The sequence below is a fragment of the Zophobas morio genome, unplaced genomic scaffold (genome assembly GCF_036711695.1).
Source record: "Zophobas morio isolate AGI-343-1 ecotype UQ-CSIRO unplaced genomic scaffold, CSIRO_AGI_Zmor_V1 ptg000023l, whole genome shotgun sequence".
Lineage (NCBI taxonomy): Eukaryota > Metazoa > Arthropoda > Insecta > Coleoptera > Tenebrionidae > Zophobas > Zophobas morio.
Genome location: NW_026972128.1, coordinates 3,692,051 through 3,719,057, shown reverse-complemented (window position 1 = coordinate 3,719,057; position 27,007 = coordinate 3,692,051). Strand labels below are relative to the sequence as shown.

General features: G+C 32.2%; 1 protein-coding gene across 8 annotated transcripts in view; it reads right to left on the bottom strand.

Annotated features, from left to right (window-relative positions):
- LOC135134331 (mesotocin receptor-like) overlaps positions 1-27,007 on the bottom strand; it is a 211,768-nt gene that overhangs the window by 75,006 nt on the left and 109,755 nt on the right. For 7 of the 8 annotated variants that reach the window (XM_064062973.1, XM_064062975.1, XM_064062977.1 and 4 more), the window contains one exon: positions 1,011-1,062. The gene's annotated coding sequence lies outside the window, so the exon portion shown is untranslated. Of the gene's footprint in view, positions 1-1,010; positions 1,063-23,915; positions 23,936-27,007 lie in introns of those variants that run through there. The other variant, XM_064062976.1, reaches the window with a different exon arrangement.

Sequence of the window (27,007 nt, the reverse complement as noted above, 5' to 3'; positions counted from 1 at the left end):
TTTCGTTCCCGGAATGTTCCCGGTAGGGGAGATTTTTTACTTTATCGAACTTTTAGATGTTGGGGTAAATACGCTTTTGATGAATTCGAGAGTAAACTCAAAACTTTTCCTGTTTGTGATGAATTTTAAACGTGGTAATTTTTTACAAATTCAAACTAATTTAGAGTCCGTCAAAAGTGACGGACGAAGATTTATGTAAACAGCGTTTTATTGCTTCATCGCCTTCTTGTAGGCTTTGTTAAGATTTTGAATTTTAAATAAAATTTATATAAAACTGTAAATTACTCGATTTTCATTATTTTAGGAACGAAATTAGTCTGGGCGTCCTAGAAAATTTTTTATTCTAATCAAAGTTTAATGATTATACTAGAATTCGTTGAACATTCTAATTATTCATAATGTGACGTCCTCGAATACATAATACATTATTATCGACCTGCACATGAAATTAGTTTTCGTAGGCGAAATTGTAACATTGATTTAACAAAAAAAGTTCATTAATGAAATGAAACGTATGTTTTGTTTTATAAATTTCTGTCCTTTTCGCTAAATGTCTTATTTTATTGTCGTCAGTGGAACTACTAATTAAAATAGACTTGCCTGGATTTAAATTATATCTATGCAGATCTCCATACCACAATTCGGTTTATTGTTATGCAACGCACCGTTCTGTCAAGACGTCTCCCACATGGATAGCATACGACACCATCCATTTATATGAAAATAAAAAATTTAGGAGCATCAGCCGCATTTAATTTGCCTTCGTCTCCTGGCTGTTGCTTCTTTTTAAAACTTTAATGCAACATGTTTGTCTTTCAAATTGGATGTTTTAATGGAAACACGGAAATACTTTGAAGCCTCCCTGGTGCCGGAGTCTACAATCGTGGCTTTTTACGATTCAACACTTCGATTTCGATTATACGAGGAAGTATTCATTAGTTTTCATTTTCATGTAATTATGCCTGTGGTGGGAAACCTACAATAAAATAAAAATAATATCCTGCACTTACAAAGCCGAGGCGTGGATTCTGAGTTAATGGAGGCGCAGATCCTTTGGGAAACCTGAAAAAAACATACTGTTACTTTTTTAACATTCAAAGAGATTATTAAAACCGGCTGCTTTTTTACAAGTTAAATATAGGCTTGGGGGCCGATTTGACCTGGAAAGGTTTTTTGTACTCTTATTTGATAGAATCCAAAAAGTTAGAATCAATACTTTCAGAGATTTATTAACTTATTAATAGAATAAAAGACAACATGTTTTTCCCTACGCTTTGTTAGCTTCTAATCATGTTCTTTTTATTCCCATCATTGTTTTTTTTCCAAAGAGCAGTATTCTCGTTTTTTTGGATGTGGCTTAAAGTCATTTTTTTATTAAATATTTTTCAAATATAGTTATCGTCCTTTGTGATTTCTTTATTTAGTTTAATTCACTGACTTTCTTTATCTTTGTATTTCCTGATCATCACGCTTGCTTTCAATTATTTGCTCCTAAAATTTAGGAAAATTATAGGGCGGAAGAAACCAATACCAATAGAGAGAATTCTACGTATTGGTTTCTCCTGCCCTCGTACTTCTTTTGGTGATTTACTTTTGCTATTTGATTTTCTTTTATTTGTTGTTTACCATTACGCTCTCTTCTCATTTTACATAGTATTTTTTTTTACAGGTGAGGTCAGGGTAAGTCAGGGCAAGGCAGGTTAGTCATACGCGTTTTTGTTTTCATTTACAATTCCAACAGATACAATTTTTAATTCCTTTTATATTATTTTTTCATTAAATTATTTCAGCTTCTTTTGCCTGTTTTAAGAGTAGGTAATTATAGTTTAAAGTTTTCAAATTCGTTTTTCATTCTGTATTTTTTTCGTTCGCCTGCTACAACTCTTTTTCAAGCCTTACAATTCCAAATTATAATTTTTTCTGTTTTTTTTTCCGAAGTTCTTAACACCATCAACTGATACTTTCATGGTTAAATTTTTCATTACATCAGAGTTCTTAACCTTTTTATCAAAAAGTCTAAAAGTTCCTAAGTGACATTTATTTAAAGCTATTGAGTATTATTTTAAAACTGTACAAACTAAGAAGTTAGTTTTTATTCTCGAATATTATCTCCTGTTACTTGTAATACTCTGGTCTAATCCGTTCAGTGTTAGATTATTTTGGTCAACATGATCATACTTTTCGAGGAATTAATAAAAAGAAAACAATTGGCTATCCAAAATTTTTTCAAATCGGCCTGACATATTTTGCTGACAATACTTCAGCAACTAAAACAAAGTAATGCGGTTTTTGCGCCGTTGTTCAAGATTTTTGTTCAAATTTGTTGCAGCCGTTTCGCTATAGCGAAAAATTTCGGTGCCTGAAAATCGCGGGAATTTTAATCATTTTTGTTTAACCATTTTAATTAAAAAATAACAAATCCAGTGTTTTATTTTTGAAGTTCGATGCATTAACAATTTAATAACCTGCAGTTCTAGCCACAATTTAATTAAAACTTTTGAAAAACCCCACTAATTCTCCGGTCAACATTTTCATTTATGCTGTCAAAAAAGTTGGGAAAATAATTATCCTCCTTGATTAATTAAACTTGCTAACCATTATTTTCATAATGACTTCCAACTTACTTACGCTGAAAGCAAATGGAGCACATCAGGCATCGTAAACATGTGACGCTAAACTATGAAACTTTTGAACTTGGAATCTGACTATTAAGTACACGAGAGAACATTTATCTAGCTAAAGTACTCTCAAAAGGAGGGTAATTAATTAATTTTAACTACCAATATTGAAGTGTGAAAAGGAGCAACGAACTTCAGGAAAAGGACTAAGGACAAAGGACGAAGGAATACATTGTTTGTAAGAATTGATTCTCCAAAAATACAAAATAAATTCCTTTCAGATACAGGCGTGTCAGGTGGAGTGAAAGCTATTATCTGAAGCGTCAAGTAAATTAGATCAGGTTTCGGAAGTTTGGCTACCTAAAACAAATGAAACCCTTGTTTTTAAGATTCTCTATCGGTTCGTCGACTAGATAGAGGATTCCCACCGGTCGCGTAACTCTATAGAACTAGAAAAAAATATAACAAAAACTACAATCCCCTATAAATGATTCCTTCAGTGTTAAAGGTCGACTCTTTAATTTAAAGACGATATTTCCTGCTATTCGTGTTCAACAACAACATTTATGTTACTTACCTAAAAACCTTTAAGAATTAAAAAAATAGAGACATTAAATTTAAATTCTTCAACGTCTGCCCGAAGGCATCGTTTATGAAAAATTAAAACAATTTACATAACGTTGAGGTGAGATAATTCCTATTAGTTACTATGTTAGCGTGCCATCGATTGAAACAAGGCAGAGTCAATTTTACTCATTCCTCCTCAATGAACAAGCTACTTAAAAAAAAACAAAGTTTCGATTTATTCATAGAAAATTTTAATTATAGCTTTTAACGTTTAATCAATAACTTATCAAAACCCCCAATGTCTAAAATTAACAAGAGTTGTAAGACTTGATACGGTAGTCATAGTTAATAAGTGAAAATTTGTTGATTGGTTTTAACGCTGAACGAACAAATTTCTTTGTTAGAATTTTACAGCTCCATAAAAGTTAGAATAAAAGCGGGAAGGAAGAGGATCGATCGAGTTTTCTGGCTTTTGTGGCGTGGCCATAATTTATTAAAATTAATTCGGATGTCATCAGAATTTTATCTATGGTTTTATTTTGTTAGAGACATTTTTAAATTCAGTGGGGGTTTTGTAATAAATCATAACTGTAAATGACGAATATTGAAGGTTTTGTCAAAGACAAAACGTGACAAATGCAACTCCAGGGTTTTAAAAATAAATGAATTTTTAAAATTTGTATTGCATAGTTAATCTGTGAGTCGAATCTCCTTTTTCCCCTGTAAACATTGCTTTGTATTCTCTAAAAAGACATTTGTTAATTACATAAAGTGTGTTATAATAATTATTTTCCTTTTCGAATGGTGTTTTTACTGAGGAAAAAACACTTTAATTAAACCTTAAAGCACGAAAAAACACAAGATGCATAATATTTTTTGTTTTTTTTAATTTAGTCTTAAAAGTATCAGTTATTTAAAAATAGCCTGCTACATTTGAGCTTCCTTGTTGCGAACACAATTAAAATCGTAAATAATTAAAAAAATCTGCACGATCGTAACAATGTGTCAGTTATGATGTTTCTGGTACGCAGAAATTGACACGTGAGAGCCCAAATTATGGGTTAGCCTTCACTTCCTATTTATAAGTTAAAATTTACTCACCATTCATAACATGGGCATAATTTTAGAGACTAATTGCGAAATAAAAGGATGTTCAGGTTCATAATCAGGTTAGAGTCGAGGGAACATATATCCAGGAACAATCGTTTAATTTAGTAAATAACTTTCACAGAACCCTCGTTATAAATTACGTAGATATGAAGTGAACATGGTGGGTGTTATGTTTATACGTGTTTCATTTGTTACACGTTAAAGTTGTGGCATGTTTGTTTTTTGTTGTACAAGGGCACTGGGTAATCCAGCATTACAATCTAAGCGGAAAAAAGAAAATGGATTTGTTTATTAACAGCTGAACGTGTTATCTTGTCTAAGCAAGTAATCCGTCATGTTATTTACATATTTTTAAATAAAGATTTATTAGAAGTTTTTCCGACTAAAAATAATACATAAATCTTGATTAATATTCAGTCAGTAGGGAAAATTTTAAGTTACGTAAGTTCTACAACAAAAATAAAATTTTGAAGATCCAAACATAGTTTAGGTCAACCTATATATGAAAAATTAGAAGTGCTGTGGTTAAATAATACTTATATCACACGACAGACAACTACTACAACTACTTCAGTTCTTTTATAAATAATTTTTGGAGTAAATAAATATTTAAATTTATAATACAATATTAGTTCACTGACTTCTTGCTTTTATTTACATTTTGTATTTTTTTTAAGAACTGAAAAAATGACTCCATTTACAAATAGAAATTGGCCTTATTTCCTACGAAAGTAGAAGATACAATTTTTGAAGAAATTTGGAAAAACCATTTTTCCGGAAATCCGGAAAACCAGCAGTAGTGTAGTGTGGCAAACTTTTTTATTCTCATGAAAATTTTTTAACTAAATTAGTGATGAATTATTATTCATTTTGACATAAAATTACAAAAAAACCAATCTAAGAATTGAACATTTTTGAGAAATAACTTAAGGCGATAATTTGGAAAACTAGAGTCGTGTATTAGTTTACAAAAATCAGATATTACATTTAATAAAAACATGTCTGCATTGGAAAGAAGAAATTATCGATCCACTTAAGTACTGGACCTGAAAAAAAAGGATTCGTAAATTTGACAATTTTGCATTTCCGTGGATGAGTTTCTCTTTTGTGTAAGAAAATTTAGAGATCGTTCTATCGCCTATGGAACACATTACAAAATTTACAAAATTTTCCACGTCAACAGGATTGACTTTGCTTCACACGCATTGTATGATGATTGATGACAGTTTTGAGAACATCGTTCAAAATTTTAGCAGGCATGAATCTTCCAAAACTTGCTTTCAATTACATATAGTTTCTTCCAGTTCTTTATGTTTTAAAATTTTTAGGTAAATACACTATCCGAAGCAGTAAAGATTCAAATGGACATCCACAGTCCCACGTTCATATTGAAAACTTTTCCAGTTCCTCACATGAAACAGAAACGTTCTTAGAAAAAAGAATCCATCTAAACTGATAAAGCAGACGATGTTTATAAGTACTGAAGTATTTTTTGTATTTTGAGAAATCAAAATTATTTAAATGAAAGACTAAAATACTTACTTGAAGTATTTACTTTACTTCCAGCTACGAAAAGTTGAGTGAAAAGTATTTGAAACATTGAGTAAAGTATTTGAACTATTAACAGGAGTCAACACTGAACATACATATAATAATATCACGTCTTTTCAAATAACATCAACTTTAAAAATTCATAATGTACTTATAAAATTATGAGTATGTTTGGTGATGCCTCAGGCTTTCACGTGTGTAGCATATTTGTGGTTTAACCACAAACCTCTTATTTTAAATTAGGAGAAGAGCTTATAGCGCTACTATACCCAGTAAAACAGACGCTACAATAATTCAGTAGATAATTCCTTTAATTCATGTAAACATTTTATCCTCGAAACTAAGCGTTACATCTCAAGATTACTCTGCTTCTAACTTCCAACTTTCGGGAAACTTCTGAAGGGCGCAAAAAGCTCACAGTCAACTAATAAATCGCTGCTCCATTTCCTGCAACATTACCGCTTCATATTTATGATGCCCTTGATCAATTGAGCAATTTATTTCTGTTTGGTTATTCAATATACCGCATTTATCTTGAGTGTCACAGCTTTTCCGGTGAGTGGTTTCGCCATTACAAAGTACAGACCTTTTCGCGTTTTAAAGCCACCCACTGTTTGCTTGAAAACCGAAAATAAATCGCGACAATTTATATCACTTTTTGTTTATTGACTTTAGAGCGCTGCATTCTTGGAAAAACTGAATTCTTCAACGTGAACGGAAAAAAAGTATTGCGAGCGAGATGTTCTATTAAAAGTGGCCTCGGAACGGAATCGACCGAGCTAATCTAAAATATTGCAGCAGCAAGCTAAATTCTGCTGATGAGGTAGTAAAAATGGGAAATGAGTAGAGGGTTTCGGAGCGGATTATTGTCGAAGGAATTAAAGAAATTGGTTTTTGAAGGCCGAATCAATTACGGTTCAAATTGCGATGCATATATCACTGATTATACATTTCAGCTGATAATTTCGAATCTGGCCGCCGGTAATTTGAGACAAACAATAATTAGCGGTTGGCAAAAACATCGGTACTTATTTTCGCCAAATTACTAGATAATTTTCTTTTTTAGTGGGAAATGTGTCAAAATTCGGTTACGGATCTACAGCTGGGATGGGTGTTTTGTAGAAAGGGAATTCGCAGCCGTTTGTAAATTCACGTCCGTCTAGAATGTGAGGCGTTTTTGTTGTTTTAAATTAACTAGAATTGGACATTTAGATATAAAACGGATTTAGAACTAGTTTTAGAAGTTCGTTATCGACAAATATTTGTTAATGAACATTGATCGAGAGGAATTAGCATATTTAATTAGTGAATTCATTACTGACGCCGTTTTCAGATTTAAGCAAATAGCGTTTCCGTCTAAATTTTCCGATATTAATAATAATGCTTTATTAATGCGAAAATGTGTACAACAAAAAATGGTCTAAGCTTATTTACTACAAAAAAATTGATGTGACGTCATCATATTATTGGTGGGGATAATTACACAAATTTTGATTAGATTTTTACCAACCATACGATATTCCTAAAACACACATAAAATCTACCACCAATCAGTTCTGCAGTTTCGGAGATAACCTGTGTAATAAAAATCGAACAGACAACAGAAGGCTGGATGGATACAACTACAATACTTCCTTAGCTCACGTTCGACAGGAGCGTCGAGGAACATTAATTTGAATTCCAGAAAGAAAATTCGGTAAACTAAGAAAAATCTTTTCGTAAAAGAATCAAATCTCCAGTGGCGGCTCGTGACCTTTTGAAATGGGGGGATACAATTTGATTGATGAGTTAAATTGAAGATATAACACAGGTTGTTATTACCAATTAATAGACGAAATTGTGTGACGGAAATAAATACAAAAATACATTCAATAAAAATAAAAAAGGATTTCGCCACATACCTTTTCGCCTTCGGTAAAAATTTTACGTTCATGGCATCTAAAAGTTCATTTTGGACAGTTTTAGGCGTTCCTTTAGAAACCGTTGCTTCTTTCAAATGATCTGATAAAGTCTAATTCAGGCATAAAATCAATCAGACCTCGAAATATACCTGGATTTTGTGATTCCATACTTTCGTCATGTCCACGTAAAGCAAATTCAAACACTCCACAAAATTGTATGTACATTATCAATCGGCGTAATATATGACCCTTGCATTATGTGCCCGAATATTATTAATATAAGCGGTGTGTAGTTGTTTCCGAATGTCTGTATTACTGAAAAGATTATCCAAGAATATTTATCATACGTGTTCGCGCAGAATGAAAATTAAAACCTGCGATATTAACTCAATCTTCCCGAGCACTGTCGGAATGGGACCGCCAGTCCAGGTGAATCAATCGGCTACGACGTGAGGTTGTCATGGCAGCGGTGTAAACAAAACGTCTAAATCAGCCATGATTCGGTCTCTGTTCCCGGATTATATCAGCATTTCATCAGATATAATATATCATATATCCAAGACACATCTTTAGATGTAAGTGGAAGTAAGTTTTGATTAATTTTATACAAGTGGAGCGAGATAAAAAAATTAGTTTTGATAATTATGACACAAATTTCCGGATAATTTTTTAAATATTGAAAATTACTATTTTGCCATGTCCAGTGTGTTTGTAGACGTTGTAATTTTTCTCTTTACGTAACAATACTATTAACAAACACAGTAAGTCGATGCTACGAGAGAGTTAACTTTTTTTGGGACACCAAAATACACCCTCAATTCAGTACCTACGAATATAACATACAAAAAAACACATTCGCGATATATTCAAAGAATTCCAGAAAGTAGGATTGATATTTCTGGGTGGTCAGAGAATAGCAGAATATTATATGCATCTTTTGAAAGCACGTTATTGTATGAGATTAAAGTTTTTACAAATGATCTCCAGCTTTAATTTAAAGTTACTTTCATCCAAGAGTGGAAATATTTTCCTTCCACTTCACAGCAGTCTTAAATTCGAAAACTCCTCTTTTGGAGTGATTGTGACTGATAGGACATTATCGTTTTTACGTCTATAACCGAAAGAACTTGACTAAGCATTACATATCGAGATTTTCTTCCAGTGACATTTTCTATTACATTTTCTTTGAAAGCCCTGGCACTTCTTTTGTTGCACGTATTTAAAATAAAAAAGACGAATTGCCGAAACGTCAAGCTAATGTGACTCTAATAAGAACTGTGGAAATTGTTTTACCGTGAATAATATTTCAGGCACGGAAGCGTAGACCTCACTGGTAATTTGATGTTTTTTCCGATCAACAGCTTTTTGTTGTTTTATACAATATTCCCTATGTACACCTTTAATTTTTTTTTGCGGTGGGAAGATTGTGGTGTGGTTTATAAAAAGCTGTGGTGCGTCGTGGAGACAGTTGTGTTTGTACGTGACCAGCAAGAGTAAAACGGAGGCATTGAATTGTGTAGTAGACGGTCGGAGTGAAAAGAGATTTTTAGATAACGCTTAATCCAGTTTTTTTTTTGTAAGCCTCGCAGCTGGAAAAATATTACAACTTGTAAAATTATGTTGTCCGAAGCATCAGGATTCAGATTTGGATTTTACTTGATGTGCTCGTAAAGAAAATTATGCAAATATTTTATTTCACTAAATAGGTATTATTAATTCTAATTAGGATACTAAATTTTCTACAATTTAACTATAAAAGTGACTGGCCAATCTAACAAGTTTTAAAAGTATTATAACCTTGGTAATGTCATCCTCGTGTTGCTTTTCGAAACCGTTTAAAGGAATCTTGACAGCATCAGCAGCTAGTCTTTTTTTGAGAATATTTTTTGGGATCCAATAATGTTTTGTTTTTGAAAGAATTTGAAAAGATTTGGGAAGTCTTGGTGTTGTGCTGTAATGTAACTCTAAATGAATTCTATTAGGCTTCGTTGAAGAATTTCTTAATAGTCTACCTTTAATACGTAATCTTCTGCCAATAGATAATAATTGGGACACCTGCATACATATCGGGAGTTCAATTAAAAAAGTCATCAAGTTGGCGTTGATGTTTTGATAGAAGAAAACGTAGAAGAAAAAAGCATGTGTTTTACTAATTCGTATATACATTGACATTTCCGCGTTGTTAGCTGTCATCGTGTCATCAATTAAATTTGAGGTTAATTGTAGACATACTTCACAATGTTTACAAAAAATTGGTCGAACGTTATTTCGACAGCGCTTCCTTCGCCCCGAAGTACAGTGCCACAAATTCCGCTGCTTTGAATAATTAAAAAAAATTGATTTTGCGAATTTGAATTAAATAAAACAAATACGACAGTATGCTATTTTATAAAATTTATTATACAAATTTTTGAGATGTCATGAATGACATTAACAGGGAGATTGGGCAAATTTTGGTTAGTGTTTTACGATCTACACGATATACCTAACATACATTTGAAATACAATCGGTTCGGCAGTTTTGGAGATTATCTGCCTAATAAAAATCTGAACAGACGGTACACAGACTGAACCAGGAGACCTAATTTTCCATACTCTATGGGCCATGAAATGTCGAGAAAACATAAAAGTAGCCAGTCGCCCCCCGATTGACTCGATTACAATACTTTCTTTGCTTACGCTCAGGAAGTAAAAATAAAATTTGCAAAATTAAATTTTATAATCTTTCCAACATTTTGTGTTTCATAGAATGTTGTTTCCCGCAACACCGAAAACACACAAAATATTTGTCGACGGATTTCACCAACCACGTTGTCATTAGCTAGACAAAGTTAAACTCTGTATTTGTTCGACTGTATATCAAGGGCGAGGGAAGTTGTGTATAAGTAACCCCAGACCACATTTTTGTTCAACATTCAGTGATGTAACACACTTTACTTCGTTACAGCATCCAAATCACGCTTGTTTATATATTTGGAGGAATTGTTTATATGTCTGGACAGTATGGCGACGATCACTCCGCCGATAAGCAACTGATGCAGTACCTACACTTTATTCTTGTAAAGTTTCCGGGAGAGACTTTTTTATGCATTCATTAATTAATCATACTTTAGTTTTATTTATTACATCCAGTGCATTGATTGATGTATCGTACCAATAATAATGGAAAAATATGAATGCGTACATGGATAAACTACAGTGTAATAATAACAGTTATATATTCTATTATTGTATTCTCACATTGTGAAACTGGGATGTACTGTTTCTGATTTGAAGGGGAAAAAAAAGTTGGAAACGCCGGGAATCGTACCCTGGTCTTGTGTTTGGAAACCACATACACAGATACTGAGCCGTTTTCTGCTATACTAGGCGACGTATTATATGGTAAAAGAACAGTGATGCTGAGCAATAATAATTATAATAATAACAATAAACAAAAGCAGGGTGGATTTACAAAATACAGGTGGGGAAGTAGAATATTTTATAAAATTTAAGATATATTAATTATACAACATTTTGCGGGGATGTCATCACGTTGTTGATGGAGATGATTAGACAAATGTTGGTTAGCGTTTTACCATCTACAGGATATTCCTAATATAAATACAATATTTTACAACAATAGGTCCAGTACTTTCGGAGTTATCTGTCTAATAAAAATCTGTGACGGCAGACAGACAGACGGAGAAAGGAGATTTATTTCTTCGTACTCTAGGGGTCATGAAAGGTCGAGAAAACGTAAAAATAGAGATCCGGCCGACGGACTCGATTACAATACTTCCTTTAAACAAAGCCAACTTTATGATTTTTTTAATTGAACGCCCGTTCAACGTATGCAAATCAAATGATCGTACAAAAATGTACATTCATAAAAAATTATAAATTCGATATTATATATTAGAACAAAAAATAAATAAAATAGATCATATTTTGAGATTATTATTTCAGTGGTTATTAACACACAAGCAGCTATTTTGAGTCCCATTTTCTTTAAAATTACCAGTCATTGTAACCGTAATATTTTTTAAGGCTGTGTAGTTATGATAGTGAGTTTTTAGTAATTTATGTAAAACGTGACCTCCCACTTTTTTAGATGTTAACTAATTTGTTATGTCGTTTTATTTTAGAATATTCAAGAATTCAAAGTTGATTAGGAAAGTAAAATTATATGCTAATTTGTTATAGTTTTTTATCTTAGAATATTCAAGAATTCAAAGCTGATTAGGAAAGTAAAATTATATTGGTGTATTTTCATAGAACACGCGTTCCCTCATCATCCCCTATCGGGGTGTTCATAAGAGGTATCGTAACGGTCGTAAATCATTGGCATGCTTATCTCCCGCTAAATGTTAATTATTGTAGTTGTAGATCATCTAACCTTCAGGGAATTTTCGAGCGAAAATTGTAACGTCGCTATCAGTTCGCCATTTGTGGCAATATTGAGCTAAGGTTTTAGAAAATATTTAGAGAAACTTTGTATGTGCCAACCCGTCTTTAGAAGCTGTGATGCACATACTGAGATTGTACAGGTTTCAACTAAAAAAAATAAAAAATAAACGAGGTTAACGCTTTACGATGTACGCAAACATTCATGATTAAAATACGACCGACTCCCTTTGAAGTCATACTAATCTCACCCTATCTTCGTCGAAAAACCGTGAAAAACATGTAGCAAAATTTTCCAGTCGCTTAACACCAATGAATAATTGTAGTTGACAATTTTTTTCTCAACGAACGTAGGTTTACTTTTAAGGAGGCGCTAGCCGAGTTGCGTTAAATGAGTGCGGTAATCTAAAATTGCTTATACAACGAACCGACACTGTCCCAAATAAAATGTATTTATTCCGTCCTCCAGAAGATTACATGTGTAATATATGAAACGCATATTTGAACAGCTTCTGGAACACGAATTTCTTAGGCATTTGACAGCTATTGATCGGTAACCTTATCATTTGTCGTCTGTTAAACAATTCCCTCACCTTAAAAGAAACGAACGCAACGTCAGTATGTGGATAATTTATTCATGAGAACCCCTCAAAAATCACTACGAAAGCGAAAGGCAGAATATAAAAATTAATTCGAATGTCAGTTTCTCCCGAACCACAACAGATAAATTTGAATGGGTAAATCGATACATCGCAACAAGAAGAATGAGCCCATAAATTATTCTCATGTATAAGAAACTGAGGCTCTAATTCTCGTAACGATTGCTGGAACCTTGAAGGGGTTAAATAAATATTTTTGTCGAGAAAAACTCCCTGCATACGACGTTGATATATCGGGTAAATTATCCCTCGAAGTATTACGTATGTAAAAGCGCTCCCTGCTTATGCAGGAATTTTTGTGGTAATGCATTTCTTAATCCCGCATGCAAAATAAGTTTTTGTTGAGCGTTTTCATAAATTTCGAAAATGATAGATTAAGTGCGACGTAACAGGTTGCGGTTCTTGGAATAGTTTGAATAATTATTATTGTCGTCTGGTGAGGTTTCAAGGACCGCTGTGACAAACATATCCATCCATTTTCAAGTAAATTAATCTTCAGCAGTTGTTAAAGTCGAAAATTGTCACGTTACAGATCGCTGCGTGCCAAATTTATAGTGTGATGACAATTAATAATAGCGCAGTTGGAGAACAACGAATTGTGGCTATTCTGGATAATCCAAAAATTTTTAATAAAGTTTTTTCGGGCGAGAATATGCGGAAATGACTAATTTCACACTTCTGTGTCCACGGTATGACTCTTCGTACTATTAGTGGCGACTTCAGGTTCCAAATGATGTTGCTTAATGTGATAAAAATCTGAAGTAGGTACGATTTTTCGACCACCAGACAATGAAAAATGATTGCTGAACGTGACGTTTCATTTTCATACGGTCTAAAAATGAAGCAATTTAGATTCTGTTTGGATTAATTGATTTGAATTCGTGTTTTATACGCGCCTGTGAGAAAAAAATTGCGGTGAAGGTTTGTGGAAATATTTCCAGGCAAATAGACGCGAGTTGACTTTAAATCAGTTGAACTACAAAACCGAGGATTTCTGCTGAAAGGGGAATTTTAATATTTGTTAAAAAAATACAGTGGTTATTTAACAGTTTTCAATTACGCCACTGAGATGGTTAAAGGGAAATTAAAAAAAAAAGTCTAACATGAAATTAGTTATTTATTTTAAACTAATAAATTAAATTTTTTTTTGTAAATATTCTCTACTGTGGGATTTTAAACAGAAGTCACTGGAAAAGTGCATATCAGCAATGGCATGTTTAAAAGTATTTTTAATCAGTAATCAGTGTAATCATTAATCATTGTGGTAAAATGAGGTCATATCTGTTCTAGCGGAAATATATACCCGTATTTTTTATAATGTTCAATATCTTGATCGAACATGGTAGTAATGCATACCTAAGTCCATATGTGTAGCCTATAAAATTCTATCTACGATTTCAGAAGTTATTTCAAATTAGTTTAATAAGAATAAGAAAAAATGTTAAGAAATGCGTGTAGGAATTACTGCTTTGATATGGTAAATCTAACGACGGTGATAAACAAAATGTATTTTTCTACAGTAGTTAATAATATTTATAATAGTTCTTTACTTTACAATTGGGGATGGGAGAATAACACGTGAAGTACAAAAAATTGTTTATGACTTTAGATCATATTCATAAATAATTTTTAATAAAAACAAAAATAAAATTTATTCACACTATCAGACAGATTGTTCCTACAGGTAACACAATACCGAAAAAATTGGTTTAAAGAGTTTAGACAGTCCTTCCCTCGCTATCGGAAACTTGACGACTGCATGCCTATTGTGTTTTTTTCTCATTACATTTTTGTAGTGGGAATTTAAAAAAAAATTGTGATGACGTCATCAACATTTTTGCAAGGACACGTAGGTATATCAGTTGGGATAGATGTAGTGTAATACTAAGAATAAAATTATTGTATTCCCAAATTTTCGGGAAAATGAATTGGGTCGTTTTGAATATTGATTTGTTATAATCAATAAAATAACGAAACAATTTACTCACGTATACGACGTCGGTGTGTAATATGTAGAGAGCGGATTTTTGTCCGGTTCTGTCAAACAGAGAAACTGTAAACAACACGACCATCGATTTTATTGCTTCGACTTCCGCTTATTATACAAAACATTAGGTTTTATTTTAATTCTTGACGGTGAAATTCACAATTGGTTGATTATAAACATATCTATTTCGCATTCGCGGAACCAAGTGACCGCATAAAACAAATGCAGGTCTGTAATGTTAAAGTCGATGTAAATAAGCGTGCTACCCTTATGTTTCAACCGAGTTTTTCCTTTAACAAATTTTGTGTCTACCAAATTGGGTTGGTTGGGGTGTAATACTAATAATAAGTGTTGCCTTTAATTTAATCAATAAAATAAATTGACTTCATTAATTTTTTTGAACCACCTCTTAAGAAAATCTAAAAAATATGAATGGAATGATAAATCACAAGTACAAACTCATCATATTTTTTGCATTTGAGATAGGATTTATTCAGCAAAATTTAAGGGTGACGTCATCAATTTTTTTAGGAGGGATGAACAAATACATTTTGAACAAAAGTTTACCATGCTTATAATAACTTTAAAATATTCCCAAGATTTCAAAGCATTCGGTTTAGTAATTCCTGATTAAATCGATAAAATAAATGCACGCCTTCATTAATTTTTTTGAGTCACCCTGCATATGCAAATCCAAAAATATGAATGGAATGATAAATCACAAGTACAGACTCATCATATTTTGTACATTTTAGATACGATTTATTCGGCAAACTTTTGAGCTGACGTCATCAGTTTTTTGCAGAAGATAACCAAATATATTTTGACTAAAAATTTATTATGCTCTTTATAAACTTAAAACATCTGCAAGATTTCAAAGCATTCGGTTTTGTAGTTCCTGATTAAATCAATAAAATAAATTTACGCATTCATTAATTTTTTTGAGTCACCCTGTATATGCAAATCGAAAAAATTTGAATGGAATGATAAATCACAAGAAGAGACTCACCATATTTTGTACATGTTAGATAGGATTTTTTCAGCAAAATTTTGTGGTGACATCATAAATTTTTTAGGGGGGACGACCAAATACGTTTTGATCAAAAATTTACCATGCTTATGATAATTTTAAAATATCTTCAAGATTTCGAAGCATTCGGTTTTGTAGTTCCTGAGTAAATCAGTAAAATAAATTTACGCTTTCATTTATTTTCTTGAATCACCCTGTATATGCAAATCCAAAAAATATGAATGGAGTGATAGATCACAAGTACAGACTGATCATATTTTGTACATTTTAGATATGATTTATTCGGCAAATTTTCGAGCTGACGTCATCAAGTTTTTGGAGGGGATAAGCAAATATATTTTGACTAAACATTTATTATGCTCTTTATAACCTTAAAACATCTGCAAGATTTCAAAGCATTCGGTTTTGTAGTTTCTGAGTAAATCAGTAAAATAAATTTACGCATTCATTAATTTTTTTGAGTCACCCTGTATATGCAAATCCAAAAAATATGAATGGAATGATAGATCACAAGTACAGACTCATCATATTTTGTACATTTTAGATATGATTTATTCCACAAACTTTTGAGCTGACGTCATCAAGTTTTTGGAGGGGATAAGCAAATATTTTTTGACTAAAGATTTATGATGCTCTTTATAGCCTTAAAACATCTGCAACATTTCAAAGCATTCTGGTTAGCAGATTAAAAATTAAATTTCAAAATGTTGTTTTATAATTTTGATTTTTTTTTCAAAAATCTGGACGTTTCGGGTGAAAAGTCGATTCAGAGTTGTAAACTACATGTGTAGGACTATGTTATTTTATACAATTGAAAACCCATTTACTATGTACAATTTTGAAGTGACGTCATCGCATTAGTGGTGGGAATGATTAGACAAATTTTGGTTAGCGTTTTACCATCTACATGATATTCTTAATATAAGTACAAAATTTCACAACAATCGGTCGAGTACTTTCGGAGATTATCTGTCTAATAAAATCCGGGACAACAGACGGACAGACGGACAGACGGACGGACAGACGGACGGACAGACGGACGGACAGACGGACAGACAGACGGAAATGGGAGACCTATTTCTTCGTCTTCTAGGGGTCATGAAAGATCGAGAAAACGTAAAAGTAGAGAGTCGGCCGACGGACTCGATTACAATACTTCCTTTGCTTACGCTCGGGAAGTAAAAACTATACAAGTGAATAAAAAATACATGATATGACAGCCAAAAAAAAATAATAATGACCAAAATGAAGTAACCAAATTTTTTTTATACTTATACGCGTGAGTTCTTAGATTCTAAGTAGCTACTCATACATATAAAAGCTTGCTCCTAATGTTTTTATTACAGAAATCGTGAAAAAAGGTGTTGAACATTACACAAATATACAACCTCAGGCCATTTAGAAGGGGGCTGTTGAAATGACGATGAGTGTTCGATAATATACAGGGCAGAATGAGAAGAATCTTATAGAAGACCTAATATTAATTTAATTAAATAAAATAAGGAACGTTGACGTTTCTACAAAATTTACCATTATATTAAGATTTTTTTTCCTTTATAAAGCTACCTTTCGGGGTGGATTGAACCCTCCTTCAAATCTATTGTACTCGGAACCTCTTTAGAATAGCAGGCACGGAAACACTACCTGAAAAGGACTTCATTTAAATGGAAACGTAATTTTACATATAAAAAAAGGCCACTTAATGATATGTTATTGACAATTAAATAAAAAAAAAAAGTTAAAAAAATGTTAAAAGTTGTTTCGACAGAACTTCCCTCGCTCCTGAAATACAATGACAATTTTTTTTGAGTCACCCTGTATACGCAAATCCAAAAAATATTAATGGAATGATAAACCACAAGTACAGACTCATCATATTTTGTACATTTTAGATAGGATTAATTCAACAAAATTTTGGGGTGACCTCATCAATTTTTTAGGGGGGATGAGCAAATACATTTTGATCAAAAATTTAGCATGCTTATGATAACTTTAAAGTATCTCCAAGATTTCAAAGCATTTGGTGTTGTAGTTCCTGATTAAATCAATAAAATAAATTTTAGGCATTCATTAATTTTTTTGAGTTATCCTGTATATGCAAATCCAAAAAATATGAATGGAGTGATGATTTACAAGTACATACTCATCATATTTTGTATACTTTAGATAAGATTTATTCCGCAAACTTTTGAGCTGACGTCATCAGTTTTTTGGAGGGGATAAGCAAATATATTTTGACTAAAAACTTATTATGCTCTTTATAATATTATAATATGTGCAAGATTTCAAAGCATTCGGTTTAGCAGATTCAAAATTAAATTGCAAAGTGTAGTTTTATAATTTTCATTTTTTTTTCCAAAAATCTGGACGTTTTGGGTAAAAACTCTAACTACATCTTTAGGACTATGTTATTTAATACAATTTATAACCCATTTGCTATGTACAATTTTGAAGTGACGTCATCGCATTAGTCGTGGGGGTGATTAGAGAAATTTTGGTTAGCGTTTTACCATCTACATGATATTCCTAACATAAATACAAAATTTGACAACAATCGGCCCAGTACTTTCGAAGATTATCTGTCTAATAAAAATCCGGACAGACGGACAGACGGACAGACAGACAGACGGAAACGGCAGACCTATTTCTTCGTCTTGTAGGGGTCGTGAAAAGTCGAGAAAGCGTAAGTTTAATGTTTAACGAGCGGTGAATTTAAAATGAACCTTTTGCCGACATGGAATCGTCCATCGCAGTTTTCACCTTTTAAACCAGACATTTCATCATGCAAGCCTACCATAATCTGAAAACTTTTTGATCGTTACTTTAACTGCCCATTCACAATGGACATAAGGCATAACAAGTACATAAAGCTTACATAAATACATAAAGTTGAAACGATGGAAAACGTGTACCCCTGTTCACAGTGGACGAACGTAATTCTTATGCTTATGAACGTTTTATGTAATCCTTGTCTGCGTACACAAAGTTGAAATAAGTTCAACTTTGTGCACGAATTATGTCAAAATTATGTTAAAATCTAGGGACTTTTGAATGCTGCTATTGAATTCCCTTTGACAGTTGGCACTTGGCACTTCACACCTTTGATTATATTATATATATTATAATCAAAGTTTCACACTGCGAGTCTGTTCTGTACTGCGAGTTGTCAAGTTCGAATATCGTACGAAATTGTAGGTTAGATATTTTGATTGACTCAGTTTGAGGTTAGCCGTTTCTCTGTTTAGCCGGGAGTTATTCCGTTCTGCGTTTGCGCAGTTTAACAACTCTTACAGAGTTCACTATGTCCACTGTGAACGTAGATAAGCATAAGCCAGACACAAACTAAAAACGTAAATTAGGTTATGCGCTCGTTCTTATGTCTTATGTCCATTGTGAATGGGCAGTTAGTCTCTTGAATAGTAATAATAATAACAGTAATAAGAAAATACATAAAATTAGAATTATGGGACAAACTTTAAAAATTAATATACTTTTGTGTAACTAATAACTCCATTTTGTAAAATACAAAATACAGCTGCAAATAAAGTTAAAGATTTGTTTTAAAGTTCCTTCGGAACAAATATGTAAGTGTGATTCAAGTTTCTCTTTGGAAAAAAAATCGGCAACGTAGTAAGTGGGAATAAAATGGTTAATTGACCACAGACTCGAAACGATGTATTAATCGTAAAAGTTTGATTTTATTTTGAAAGCGTCATTCATTGTGCGAACTTTTGGACCATGGTAACGTTTTTACATGTGGGACGTTTCATTAATTAAATATCCTTCTAAGAAAAATTCTGAAATGGCAGTGCTTTCTTACATTATACCCGTCTTTTGACATTTCACCATAAAAAGTTTTAATGGAATTGAAAAAAATGAACTGTGAGGTACAAAAAATGTGTATTTGAAATGTTTGAATGAAGTCGCATTAACTTAGACCATAATAAAATTGTAAGACAAATGTAAACAAAAATTACTTACCTAATACACATAAATTTTGGCCTGAAAACTACCCACACTTGTGTTGGCGTTTATTGTAAGATGTACATATAATTACAATGAAGCAAAAAAAAAATCTGTAGAAAATGAAAAATTGTTTCAATTATAAAATAACTCACTACTCGAAAAGTCTAGAAATGCATACATATAATACCCAAAAATACTGTCAAATATGGAACAAATACACTTTACTTAAAACGCAATCTAAAAGAAAAAAATAGTATATACAAGGCCGAAAACGGGCAACCGAGTCCGTTATTTGCGTTTCGACCTTGTGTAGTTCAATTTTTTTCGTAATCCCATACATATATCCGAAAAAAAAAATTCTAAAAAATAGCGTGCCATATTTTGGGTTTCGTTACCATGGATCAGTTTCCAAACACAATATAGTTTTTTCGTGGCTTGTACGCATTTCTGTAAAACATGAAACAAATTAAGGAAAATACAGTAAATAAATTTAGATTTTGTTCGATGAAGGGTTATAATTATCATTATCATTATAAAAGCGTAACAGCCGTCTGGCGTTATACCCCTTAATGGCTGGTGGCCGTTATGGATGACTTTTCATTTGTCATTTGAGTTCCGTAAAATTGAAATAACACTATGGGATTACGAAAAAATTCAAACACACGTAGGTAGAACAAATTATTTTGATGTGGTTTCTGAGACTAGAATTCATTAAGGTAACAACGAAATCGCAATAAGACATCCATTTTCAGTGCTTTAATGAAGCTAAGCAGCAAGAAATCAGTTCGTAAAAACACAGAAAGAATTCTTCAAAGCCAGCCTGAAAAGAATTGGCTGCGTCGGTGGAAGTACATGAATATTCATGACCGTCTGAAAAACGACACTTGCAAAACAAAAGAATTTTACTTCTCAAACAAAAAATAAACACGTAAATAATTATATTTTAATGTAAATTATTATACCTGTGCATCTCCAAGAAAATATGTATTCAAACGAAAAATTAAAAAAACCCATCACTCCCTTTTTAATGAATGAGAGTTAAATTTAATTTTTTTGTGACAATTTAAAAGAGCTAGAGCCATGGTCGTAACGAGCTTCAGACGAGTATTATGTAAGTATTAGATTTTTGTCGCACCATCCAATGATACGAACGAGCCAGAAGGTTGAACAAAAAGATGTATTAATAATTTATAAGCTTGGGCAGAGAAATACGCCACATTTCCGGATGAAAACATTTCTATGGTTTTGACTGATATTCCTCACACGTGAGACCATTAATCTGTAAATGATTTTCCGATTCGGTAGTTCCGTGGGTTGGGAATAAACGTCTAAAAAGGAGAAGAACTTATTGTACTAAAATTAAAGCTCTCGATCAAGCACGTGTTTCGCAATATCCGTGGCGCAGATGTGTTAAACGGAATCAAGCTGGTGAAGTCCATGATAATAATAACAATTAACACTTGATTTATTTACGTGAAGTAATTAATAACATGTATTGTCTGAATAGCCATATTTATGTGTAACTATTGTCAGTTTATGGAACAATATCGTTGTGAGAATTGGAAATTGTCTAAAGAAACATGATAATGAAACAAGAAAGGAATAGGTGACAAAAAACACTAAGACAAAGGAAAACATTCGAGGCAGATCTGGCATTAGAAAGAGATAAAAATTATTCTTGGAAGTAATTTTTGGAAAGAAAATGGTTGAGAATAAATAGGTGAAAATTGGAATACGAGACATACGAAATTTAAGAGGAAAAGTATTAGGTATTTTGGAACTGTTAATAAACGCTGATTGCTTTAACGGGAACCAAAAAATATGACACTAAAAAATTAAAAGAATGTGATATTATTATTTTCGAATGAAAGGGTGCTGGGGTAGTGTGTGTTATAAAAGATTATGTATACAGCACGTTAAACATTATTAAATTCACAAGTCCAAGTTCGAGAAAAATCATTAAAAAATTCCGTACCTCAATATATAATATAAAAATATATCGATTTAGATAGATACATTTTTTACAATATTATAAAATAATGAAAACGAAAATGAAACGTACAATTTGAACAAATATTATTAAATATAACTTGATAATACCATTTTCAGGATTTGTAATCATTTTTCAACAAAAGTATTATTAACATTAATATTATTACATGCTAATATATCACTCGTCATTACTTTTAAATTGTGTCTACGAGTTGGCTCTGACGTCGAATGATGAACCAGGACTAGCATTGTTGTTTTACCCTCTGTTTATTATTTTTGTAGAATTTTATTTTGTTTTTATAGAATTTTCTGCATAACCCTCTGTAACTAAGAAGAATTTCCATCCCCTATGTCGTTTCAGTCCTAAAATATTCGCTTTGGCATTTGCTGGGAAAGTGGCACTTGTCGTTCTGAATGCATTTGCCGTGTGTGAGGGCACTGTAAGTTCAAATATTTACACTAACAACGTGGTTGACCCCTTTTCCACTCCTATAAACATCAATTGATTAATTTTTCGAGGCACAACAAACCAGAGTCTTGACTTCTAAATTATTTTCACCACTTTAATTGTCCATTAGCTACATGTTTTAAACTTTATAATAATTGTATCATATCACTAATGTTCGTCGGAATGAAGTTCATGATTATGATTATTATTGTTACCACTTTCTCTTCGTAAATTGTACTATTTTTCATAATTTTTTTGCATTACACGCATTTACTTTATTTATTCTTAAAAAAGCATTTTAATAGTTACCTTAAATTGGTTATTCTAGTTCAAAACTTCGAAAAATTTTGCTTTGTTGCAGAAACATGCGCAGATAACCCACTTTTCAGTGACAGAATGACAAGCGATAATACCAACCGATATCGATAATCATAAAAAATCTCTATATTTTTGCTGGACTAGTCAGGCAATTTTTGGTTTCTGGCCGTTAGAGCCGTATGCAAAACCAGTGAGCAGGAGGTACAACAAAAAAACATATTTTTTACGCGATTACAATCGATATTGATCATCGGATAGGTAGTGTAACTTGTATCTATATTATTTTCAAAATTAAATTTCAAAAAGTTTTAACTTCATTCTTAAATAAATTTCATCAGGAGTCTCTTTCAAAATAGTAGTGACAGCAAAAATTAAAAAGTTTGAAAATCCGAATGTTGAGCAAATGACAATACAAATATCTACTGATAACATTAAAAAGGGATTGTACAAAAATAAACATTAATAATAAGATTATATATAGCATACGGTCACTCGATATGTCGCTAATTATTAGAGATAAAAAAAAAGTCAAAGACCAAAGTTGTACAAAGGGTATTTTGTTTCTAAAACGTAACACACATTTTAGTTTTTTCACTTTTTTCAAGTGGATTATGCCATATATTTTTTCATATTCTGGTTGACATCTTTTTAGGCTTTATAGCTAGAGTTTATCTTTAAAATTCCAATGAGAATTCAATACGTTATTCAAATTTCCTGGAATTTTGTTAGCAGTGGAAGGATTCACAAATAATCGCAGTAGGGTGTTTTTTAAAATCTGTTTTGAAATAGAACACTATTTTATTAGTGTATCTTATTTTGTTTTTGTTGTCTTTCATTTTTGTACAATGTTTTCTATATCGGAAGTTGATAGTTATTGCGCTTTTGCACTTTTTTAAAAGACACAACGACATACTGAAACAAAGAAAACAAAAAATATAGTAAGATGCACTAATTAAATAGAACTTGAAAAAACTGAAATATCTCTATTTGAAAATTGTAACGTTTTAGAATTTTTTCATAAACACTCTGTATATTAAGATTTGATTTCATGGATAGTACAAGGGCGTCCCTCTGTTTATCTCCACTCTTGCACTGCAAAAAATTGGTCTAAAGAGTTTAGACAGTACTTCCCTCGCTGTCGGAAACTTGACGACTGCATGCCTATTGTGTTTTTTCTCATTACATTTTTGTAGTGGGAATTTAAAAAAAAATTGCGATGACGTCATCAACATTTTTGCAAGGACACGTATATCAGTTTGGGATAGATGTAGTGTAATACTAAGAATAAAATTATTATATTCTCAAATTTTCGGGAAAATGAATTGGGTCGTTTTGAATATTGATTTGTAATAATCAATAAAATAACGAAACAATTTACTCACGTATACGTATCCCAGGCAGCTGAAAATCGTGTATGTATGAACATTCCTAATTTAAGATGACAGGCGTAACAGCATACTTGAGAGTCAAACAGAGAAACTGTAAACAAAACGACCATCGGTTTTATTGCTTCGACTTCCGCTTATTATATAAAACATTGGGTTTTATTTTAATTCTTGACGGTGAAATTCACAATTGGTTGATTATAAACATGTATATTTCACATTCGCGGAACCAAGTGAACGCATAAAACAAATGCAGGTCTGTAATGTTAAAGTCGATGTAAATAAGCATGCTACCCTTATGTTTCAACCGAGTTTTTCCTTTAACAAATTTTTTGTCTACCAAATTGGGTTGGTTGGGGTGTAATACTAATAATAAGTGTTGCCTTTAATTTAATCAATAAAATAAATTGACTTCATTAATTTTTTTGAACCACCTCTTAAGAAAATCTAAAAAATATGAATGGAATGATAAATCACAAGTACAAACTCATCATATTTTTTGCATTTTAGATAGGATTTATTCAGCAAAATTTAAGGGTGACGTCATCAATTTTTTTAGGAGGGATGAACAAATACATTTTGAACAAAAGTTTACCATGCTTATAATAACTTTAGAATATTCCCAAGATTTCAAAGCATTCGGTTTTGTAATTCCTGATTAAATCGATAAAATAAATTCACGCCTTCATTAATTTTTTTGAGTCACCCTGCATATGCAAATCCAAAAATATGAATGGAGTGATAAATGACAAGTACAGGCTCATCATATTTTGTACATTTTAGATATGATTTATTCGGCAAATTTTCGAGCTGACGTCATCAAGTTTTTGGAGGGGATAAGCAAATATATTTTGACTAAACATTTATTATGCTCTTTATGACCTTAAAACATCTGCAAGATTTTAGAGCATTCGGTTTTGTAGTTCCTGATTAAATCAATAAAATATATTTACGCATTCATTAATTTTTTTGAGTCACCCTGTATATGCAAATCCAAAAAATATGAATGGAGTGATAGATCACAAGTACAGACTCATCATATTTTGTACATTTTAGATATGATTTATTCCACAAACTTTTGAGCTGACGTCATCAAGTTTTTGGAGGGGATAAGCAAATATTTTTTGACTAAAGATTTATGATGCTCTTTATAGCCTTAAAACATCTGCAACATTTCAAAGCATTCTGGTTAGCAGATTAAAAATTAAATTTCAAAATGTTGTTTTATAATTTTGATTTTTTTTCCAAAAATCTGGACGTTTCTGGTGAAAAGTCGATTCAGAGTTGTAAACTACATGTGTAGGACTATGTTATTTTATACAATTGAAAACCCATTTACTATGTACAATTTTGAAGTGACGTCATCGCTTTAGTGGTGGGGATGATTAGACAAATTTTGGTTAGCGTTTTACCATCTACATGATATTCTTAATATAAGTACAAAATTTCACAACAATCGGTCGAGTACTTTCGGAGATTATCTGTCTAATAAAAATCCGGGACAACAGACGGACAGACGGACAGACGGACGGACAGACGGACAGACGGACGGACAGACGGACAGACGGACAGACGGACGGACAGACGGACAGACGGACAGACAGACGGAAATGGGAGACCTATTTCTTCGTCTTCTAGGGGTCATGAAAGATCGAGAAAACGTAAAAGTAGAGAGTCGGCCGACGGACTCGATTACAATACTTCCTTTGCTTACGCTCGGGAAGTAAAAATTCAAGAAAACTAGAATAACGTGGCAATGTCAGATATAAAAGATAAACGATGGTTATGTTTATAAAGCCATAGTGTCCTACTTAGAAAAGGTCGTGTGATGTGCCTCAAAAACAACAAATACTTTGTATAGTCGAATAATTTTAATGTATGCTATTTAAAGAACCGTGCAACTTTAGTTCTGACCAGTTGCGGACACACCTGACTAGATAAAACCAGAAATGAAACACTCAGTGTCAAATTAGGGGCAAAAAGTGCCTGGAAACAATTTGTACATTCTCAGATCCGCTGGTTTAGACATCTGAATAAACTTGATAAGAACTGACAAGTGCGGAGAATATGGGAGACGAGAAAATCTGGGAAGAGAAAGACACAGATCATGTAAAGAGTGAAATACCACTGTTAGTAAGATTAAACCGCAACATCAAAAAATATGTAGATTACAATAAATATTCTGTATCAACAAAAAATTACTGTTTTGCTCACTAGTCTCGTGAATTAATACGTATGTACATACATATATTATACATAGCGATATGAATTTATGAATTTACATGTGAAATAAATAGTTACAAAACGTAAATCGCATGTATTTCCCAGTAAACGCCTTTTGAAGATTTCTCCTTTCTAGGTTTTCTCAGACAGAATTTATAATCGGATATATCTCACACCAAGTACACATATTCAGCAGGATCACGTGCTTGTGTATTACTTCCATTCTATGCTTCTTATTATAACGAAACTTTCGTATTTCCCAGAACTCAGCTAACGACTCTCAACAATAAATTCTCTATAGAACCATAAGAATCGTTGTTTAACAATAGAAGAAGTGGAGAAGAATCGGCAAAAGTCGATAGCAGATAGTTGGCGGGGCTGTTTAAATTTTCAGTCTGTTGATTTCATGCACTTACGACAATATTTTCGATAACAACAAACTATAATTTAAAACTGGAAATGGAGTTTACTTGTAAACCTACTAAATCCTGGAAAATCAATTACAATTGGCATTGGCGAGAAACCTTGAGCACATTAAGTCTGAATAAAATAAAGATAGAATTACAAATTTCTCGTAATTTGGGTTGAACACGTTGACGCTGGACTTGAAATGTTCCGACTTTTCTGATAAAAAAGCGATAATGAGACATTTTCGGAGCTTCAATTTAGATAATGTTTTTATAAGCATGTGGGGATTTTTTCGTAATGGCCGAAACGGAAATACGTTTTTAATTTTGAAATTTTGTTAATGTTAATTACTTTTGGTAAAGGTTATGTAAACACGTTATAAATTAAATTTTATAAAAAATGTTTCTAACATTTTGTTTTTCTGTAACCAGTCCTTTGTAGCTGATAAAAATTGGTGT